Below are 6627 nucleotides of genomic sequence, written 5' to 3'. Positions count from 1 at the left end.
TTCAAAGGGAGAGAAAACTCTCAGCAAGAAGAATGACGACCCCCGGACGGGAGGCGCCATCCGGCAAATTGACCTACAGCGCCCAAAACCACAAAGCGAGGAGGCTCTACGACAGCCCCAAAGAAGAGGAGGCAAAAGTAAGGGCCCGTTACAAGATCAAGCCCATCAAAACCAAGATGATGGATGCGCCAGAAGCCTGGCGTCGAGACCTAAGGATGTCAGGATGCGGGGAAGAAGTCCCAGTCCGAGAAAACGGACGGCTAGAGAGCAGAGCTGCCAAAGCAGCCCGGAAGAGCGCCGCAAAAGAGGACCGACCGGAAACCGCTGAGACAGATCCACGCTTTAGAGCTCCGAGCGCAAGAAAAGGAGCACCCGACTGGCACAGTGCTGATGAGTAAGGGCATTCGAGACCCTAGGGACGGTGCCCGAAGCGCACGCCGCGCTCCCTGAGCGCAAAGACTGATGATGGCATTGAGACCCGAGGAAGATCGAAGGCGCACAAGACAGACTACACAAACTACACACCACCACGGACACAGGCTGGAACTGCCCTGCCCGGCACACGCTGCTCTCGGGCTCAAAAGCAACCCGCTCCCTTCATCTGCCCAAACAGGACTGCTCCTGGACAGCCCTGCCCTCCTACTCTCACTTTAAAACCCCTCCCGGCAATTCCCAGCTGTGTCCCTCCCTCCCAGCCTCTCCCCAGCCCGGGTCCCTCAACTTAACTTTCAGAGGGCCGAGGGTACGAATCCATCCTCCGCAAAAATCACATGGGCTAACTGGGACAATCCGGCAGTCGCCAGGTTCCTCTTCATCATCTGCAGTGAAGACAAAAAAAAAAAAAAAGGCAACAAAATCAGAAGAGGCAGTAAGTAACCCATCAGCCAACACCAACTACTTTCCCAACCCCCCACTTAATCACACACACCACAGCGTTATGCTTACCTGCTCATTCCAGACTCAGACCCTGCGGCCATCAGCACTCACGGTACCCGAGACAGCAAGACGCAAAAAATTAGCATAGCAGTCGTGAGACTCACCAGGCCCATTCTCCTCCTCCCTAATCCACAGCTCACCTCAAATGCTCATCCCATTCCAAAGGTGGCCCTCACAGCGCCTGCAAAACAGAAGGTAAACGCTTAACCAAGCAACCACCTAATACTTCGATATTCAACACTGGCACAGCCCACAATCACCTCACCTTCTCAAACTCCTCATTGGCCTGTGGCATGGCTCCTCTGAGGCTGCGTGCGCCACCTGCAAAAACCAAAGCATAAGACGCATGCTGAGAGGCCGCCCGAAACCTCAGCCTGCCCGGACCGATTCCCAACTCCCTCTCCTTTACCTTGGCTGCTCAACTAACCCGCTCTGTCATCAAGAGCTTGCCACGTCAAAGCATGCGTACTGCCTGCAAAAAACAAGCAAGGGATGCTTGCAAATTTGCCAACAATGCGACACCTCCAAAGGAACGGTTCCTTTAACCCAGTAGTCACGGCTCACCTTGCCCGAGACACCTCTGGTGCTGATGGCCCACTTCGCTCCTTGCTTCGCACCTTCCAAATAAAAGAAAAAAAGAACCCTATCAGCTAGTCATAGAGCCACCGGCCGCATCTGCCCTCTGATTCCACTCACAGACCCACCTCCTTACGGCGCTCCGCTCCCCTCCTCCGTCGCTCTGGGGCATGCATCTTGTCTCTCTGCATCCGAATAAAACCCCACATTGAATGAGTCAGCCTGGATGCAGAGCAAGAGCTTAACAACTCCAGAGATCTTGATTCCATCTAGGAATACCAGTACTCCAGCTACAACCAGCCATTTTTAAAAAAACAAAAACAAAAAACCCAGGGCCAAACTTTAAGCCCATCACATGCAAGCCTCAACACCTTAGAGACTCAAATCCACTTCACCACCCCTCAACAGCCTCTGCCACAAGCCTACAATCATTTCCGTAAAGAAATCTCAACGTTGCTGTCCACACAGCCCACCAATGCCTACTCGATCCCAGATGACTGTACAACCCTTGCCCATTCAATTAAGGCCAATCAACATTTCACCCATAGACTCTTATCGCTGTTCCACCTACCCCTGACTCTACAGCCCCGGGCAGAGCAGCTCCAAGCCAAACACACCTGTGCACAGACCAACACAAGACAGAACAGTACAGACAAGGTGATTCAGAGAGAAAACTCTCAGCAAGAAGAATGACCCCCGGATGGGAGGTGCCATCCGGCAAGATGACCTACAGCGTCCAAACCACTGAGGCAAGGAGGCTGTACGGCAGACCCCGAGGAGTCCAACTTAACAGCCTGTTACAAGATGGTACTGTCAAAACCGAGATGATGGATGCGCCAGAAGCCTGTCATCAAGACCTAGGAACATCAAGATGTGGGGAAGAACTCCCAGTCTGAGAGAACGGACAGCTAGAGAGCAGAGCTGCCAAAGCAGCCCAAAAGAACGCCGCAAAAAGAACCGACCGCAACCTGCTGAGACCGATCCACGCTTTAGAGCTCCGAGCGCAAGAAAGGAAGCACCCGACTGGCACCATGCCAACGAGTATGAGCATTCAAGACCCTAGGGACAGCACCTGAAGCGCATGCCATGCTCCCCCAACACAAAGCGCAATAAGGACATTGAGATCTGAGCCACAGAGGACAGACTACACAAACTACACACCACCACAGACACAGGCTGGAGCTGCCCTGCCCGGCACACACTGGTCTCGTGCTGAAAAGCAACCCGCTCCCTTCGCCTGCACAAAGGGGCTGCTTTGGGACAGCCCTCTCTCCTGCACTAACTTTAAAACCCCTCCCTGCAATTCCCAGCTGTGTCCCTTCCTCCCAGCCTCTCCCCAGCCCGGGTTCCTCAACTTAGCTTTCAGAGGGCCGAGGGTCCGAATCCATCCTCCACAAAACCACACGGGCTAACTGGGATGTTCCTCAAGGGGACACATTGCTCTTCAACATCTGAAATAAAAAAACAAACAAACAAAAAAAAACAAATCAGAAAAGGGAGTAAGCATCCCACTGGCCAACGCCAACTACTTCCCCAACTCCCCCCTCCTCACAAGTGCCACCGCGTTCGCTTCCCCGCTCATTCCAGAGTCAGACCCTGCAGCCGTCGTCACTCGTGGTACCTAAGGTACCAAGAGACACCGAGTTAGCGTGGCGCTCATGAGAAGTCATCAGCCCCACGCTCCTCCTCACTAATCCACAGCTCACCTCAAACGCTCACCCAATTCAAAGATAGCCCACACAGCGCCTCCAGAACAGAAGGTAAATGCTTAACCGAGCAGCCCCATAATACTTCGCTATTCAACACCGACCCGGCCGACGACCGCCTCACCTTCTCGGACCGCTCACCGGCATGCAGCTTTGCAGGAGACCTTAGAGCAGACTTCACGGTACGTAAAGGGTGCCTATAAGAAACCTGCAGAGGGACTTTTTACAAGGGTGTACAGCAATAGGACAAGGCGGTAACGACTTTAGTCCTAAGGAGGGTACATTTAGTTTAGGTATTAGGAAGACGTTTCTCACTAGGGGTGGCGAGGCACTGGAACGCGTCGCCCAGAGAACCTGCGGATGCTCCCTCCCTGGAAGCATTCAAGGCCAGGTCAGATGGGGCTTTGAGCAACCTGGTCTCGCGGAAGGCGTCCCTACCCATTGCGGGGGTGGGGTTGGAACCAGAGGATCTTTATGGTCCCTTCCAACCCAAACCATTCTACGAGTCTATGACATCCAAATCCAACTGCAAAACTCATCCGAGAAGGGCTGGTGAACCCTCCTCCCTTTCCCCAGCAGTCCCAAAACTTTAGAAGCCCCTTTTCTTCTCCTCAACCGTCAGGAAAGGAACCCCACTGCTTCCTGACGCCTCCTGCCCTCCATTCGCGCCCCTGAACCCCCTTCAGTGGCTACTCCTCAGAAGCCGCTCTTCTGAGCCACATCCCAAATTCTGGGGGCACCTCCTAACCTACAGTTTCACAGAGACCCTGAGCTCTGCTACATACCCACAAAATAAAGTCAAGTCCCAAGCTTGTAATCTACGAGGGGCCTGCCATAAGCTGCAAAGATTCTAGGGACAACGGGGCATTCTGTGGGCAAGGAGGAAAGGCGACGAGGCATCCCAGACCCTGAAAGGCACTGTGCCTCACGGCCCTTCTGCTTTCTTCAGAAATACTAAATCTCCATATACAAATACATACAAGACACTCACCCTAACCCCTGACAAACAATGTCACCATCGGTCCCATTAAGAGAGATATCAGCAACTTACACAGCATACAGCAGAACTGGTGAAAAAAACAAGGTTCCTTTTTCAATAAAGTCGGGAATTCCAGGAAAACACAATGCATGAAGAATTTAAAAAAAAAAACCAAACAATGCATACTATTAAACCATCTTTCTACCCCCGAACACTCAAAACAAAATTACTGACCTGAAAAAAAAGAAAGGAAAACAAACAAAAAAAAAAGCTGCATACAAGCGTTACTTTCTACCACACGGGCTGCTGAACCTTGACTGGTCCTGAAGCTCTTACCTCAGGCAGACAGCTCTTCCCAAAGGGCTGAGCCAGCTCAAAAGCTGCAAAGGACTCAAGCAAGAGCTGAGCACCAACACCAGAGAAACCCAGGAGCACAAGGAGCTCCTCCCTCAGCAGAGGCTGTGGCTCAAATACCCCGAGCCTCCGCCCACCACCCTTAGCACAATCACCTGGGAAAGGGGAAGGGCAAACCACCAGCAGTTATAAAGTCAGCTGGAGGAGCAGCAGCACTGTTCCTACCTGCCTTAAATTTACAGCAAGCAAGGTCCTAGACAGAGAAAGTGACACTTACAGGCAACGATGATACCTGCTCCTGTACTACAGCTACAACTATTGCATCAGCAATGTGACCAGGTAAGGAGTTCAACTTAATTTTTCTGAGGCATAGACAGAAAAAGATACATGTGTCTCTAAACTAGGTAGGAAATTAGCTCGTTAAATGCAATAACAATGTAGTTATTAAAATCACATCAGTCACCGGCGAGGCCAGCAGACACAATGGTAAGTTGGTGGCTAAGCGCTAGATTGAGGCGGACTGGGAGGTTCCCAAGGCCCAGGAGCCCCGGGGAAGAGCAGAGGCACCGTGCAGAGCCGGCAGCTCTCACGAGAGAGGCTGATGCGGCGTGGGCATTGCCAGGGGCAACCATGGGAGATTTAAATGGCCCTGAAGGAGCGCCAGCGACCGGGAGCATGGCGCATCAGAAAGGTGTGCCGTGGTGCAGCAGTTTGCGCGGGTAGGGCGCAGCCCCCCCCTTTCCCAGCTTGAGAATGTTACTGAAGCAGTGGGCATCGGCCTCAGAAGGAGACCCCGATATGGCTGCCACTCGGGTGAAAGCCATTGCTAGGAAAAACGTGGCGACGCGGACAGAGCTCCCACGTAAACGTGCAGCTGTCCAGGTCTCTGGACGCAGGGAGTGCCTGAGTCTATCACTGATGCCGGAGGGCAGCGGGGACACCTCTTGTGCGAGATGTGACCAGGTAGATGATCTGCTCAGCCTGGTGGCAGAGCTGAAGGAGGAAGCGGAAAGGTTGAGGAGTATCAAGGAGTGTGAGAGGGAGATAGGTTGGTGGACCCGCACCCTACCATCCCTGAGGCAGAGGCAGCAGGTGGAGGCTCCGCGAGAAGCCGAGGTTTCCCTGCCCCCTTGCCACCAGGCAGGAGGGGACCTAAGAGATGGAGGGGAATGGATACAGGTCCCTGCTCGGGGAGGCAGGCGAGTCCCCTCCCGGTCTCCCTCACCTTCCCACTTGCCCCTACGCAACAGGAATGGGGCTCTGGAACTTGAGGACCGGGTCAACGAAGATCAGGGTGTAGGTGAAGCCCTATCCAGGGAGGTGCCTAGGCTCAGTCGGGCAGCCCCATGCATTCTCACAGCCTCTGAAAAAAGAAAAAGGAGGGTAATTGTCATAGGCGACTCCCTTCTGAGGGGGACAGAGGGCCCAATATGCAGTCCTGACCCATGCCACAGGGAAGTCTGCTGCCTCCCTGGGGCCCGGTTGAAAGACATTACCAGGGAACTCCCGGGTCTGGTTCGGACCTCTGATTATTACCCATTGCTGGTTGTGCAGGTTGGCAGCGATGAGATTGCAGGGAGAAATCCAAAGGCAATCAAAAGGGTCTTCAGGGCACTGGGGCGATTAGTGGAAGGAGCACAGGTAGTGTTTTCCTCAATCCCTTACTGGCAGGGGAATATACTGAAAGGAACAGGAAACCACACCTGGTGATGATGTGGCTCAGAGGCTGGTGCCATTGGTGGCATTTGGGGCTTTTTGATCATGGGGAGGTTTACACGGCACCGGGCTTGCTAGCGACGGATGGTATCCAGCTATCTCAAAGGGGTAAAAGAATCCTGGCTCCTGAGATGGCGGGGCTCATAGAGAGGGCTTTAAACCAGGTTTGAAGGGGGTAAGGGATAAGACTAGGTGCACCAGAGATGAGCCTGGGGGCAGCGTGCCAACGTTAGGGGTGGATTCGATAGGCCAGCTCAAATGCATCTATGCCAACACACGCAGCATGGGCAATAAACGGGAGGAGCTGGAAGCCATCGTGCAGCAGGATAGATATGACTTAGTCGCCATCACGGAAACACG

The 6627-nt window shown here is 53.4% G+C and overlaps 1 long non-coding RNA gene across 1 annotated transcript; it reads right to left on the bottom strand.

Moving 5' to 3' along the window:
* Window positions 1-418: 418 nt before the first annotated feature.
* On the bottom strand, window positions 419-2416 carry LOC138689436 (uncharacterized). Its single transcript, XR_011328272.1, has 3 exons — window positions 1202-2416; window positions 1041-1117; window positions 419-818 (listed from the first exon to the last, which is right to left on the bottom strand). It is a non-coding gene; the product is annotated as an uncharacterized lncRNA (long non-coding RNA).
* Between the last annotated feature and the right edge of the window lie 4211 nt (window positions 2417-6627).

This window comes from Haliaeetus albicilla, chromosome 16, assembly GCF_947461875.1.
Source record: "Haliaeetus albicilla chromosome 16, bHalAlb1.1, whole genome shotgun sequence".
Taxonomy (NCBI): domain Eukaryota; kingdom Metazoa; phylum Chordata; class Aves; order Accipitriformes; family Accipitridae; genus Haliaeetus; species Haliaeetus albicilla.
Note: the sequence above shows the minus strand (reverse complement) of the source record. Positions and strands in the feature narration are given on the sequence as shown.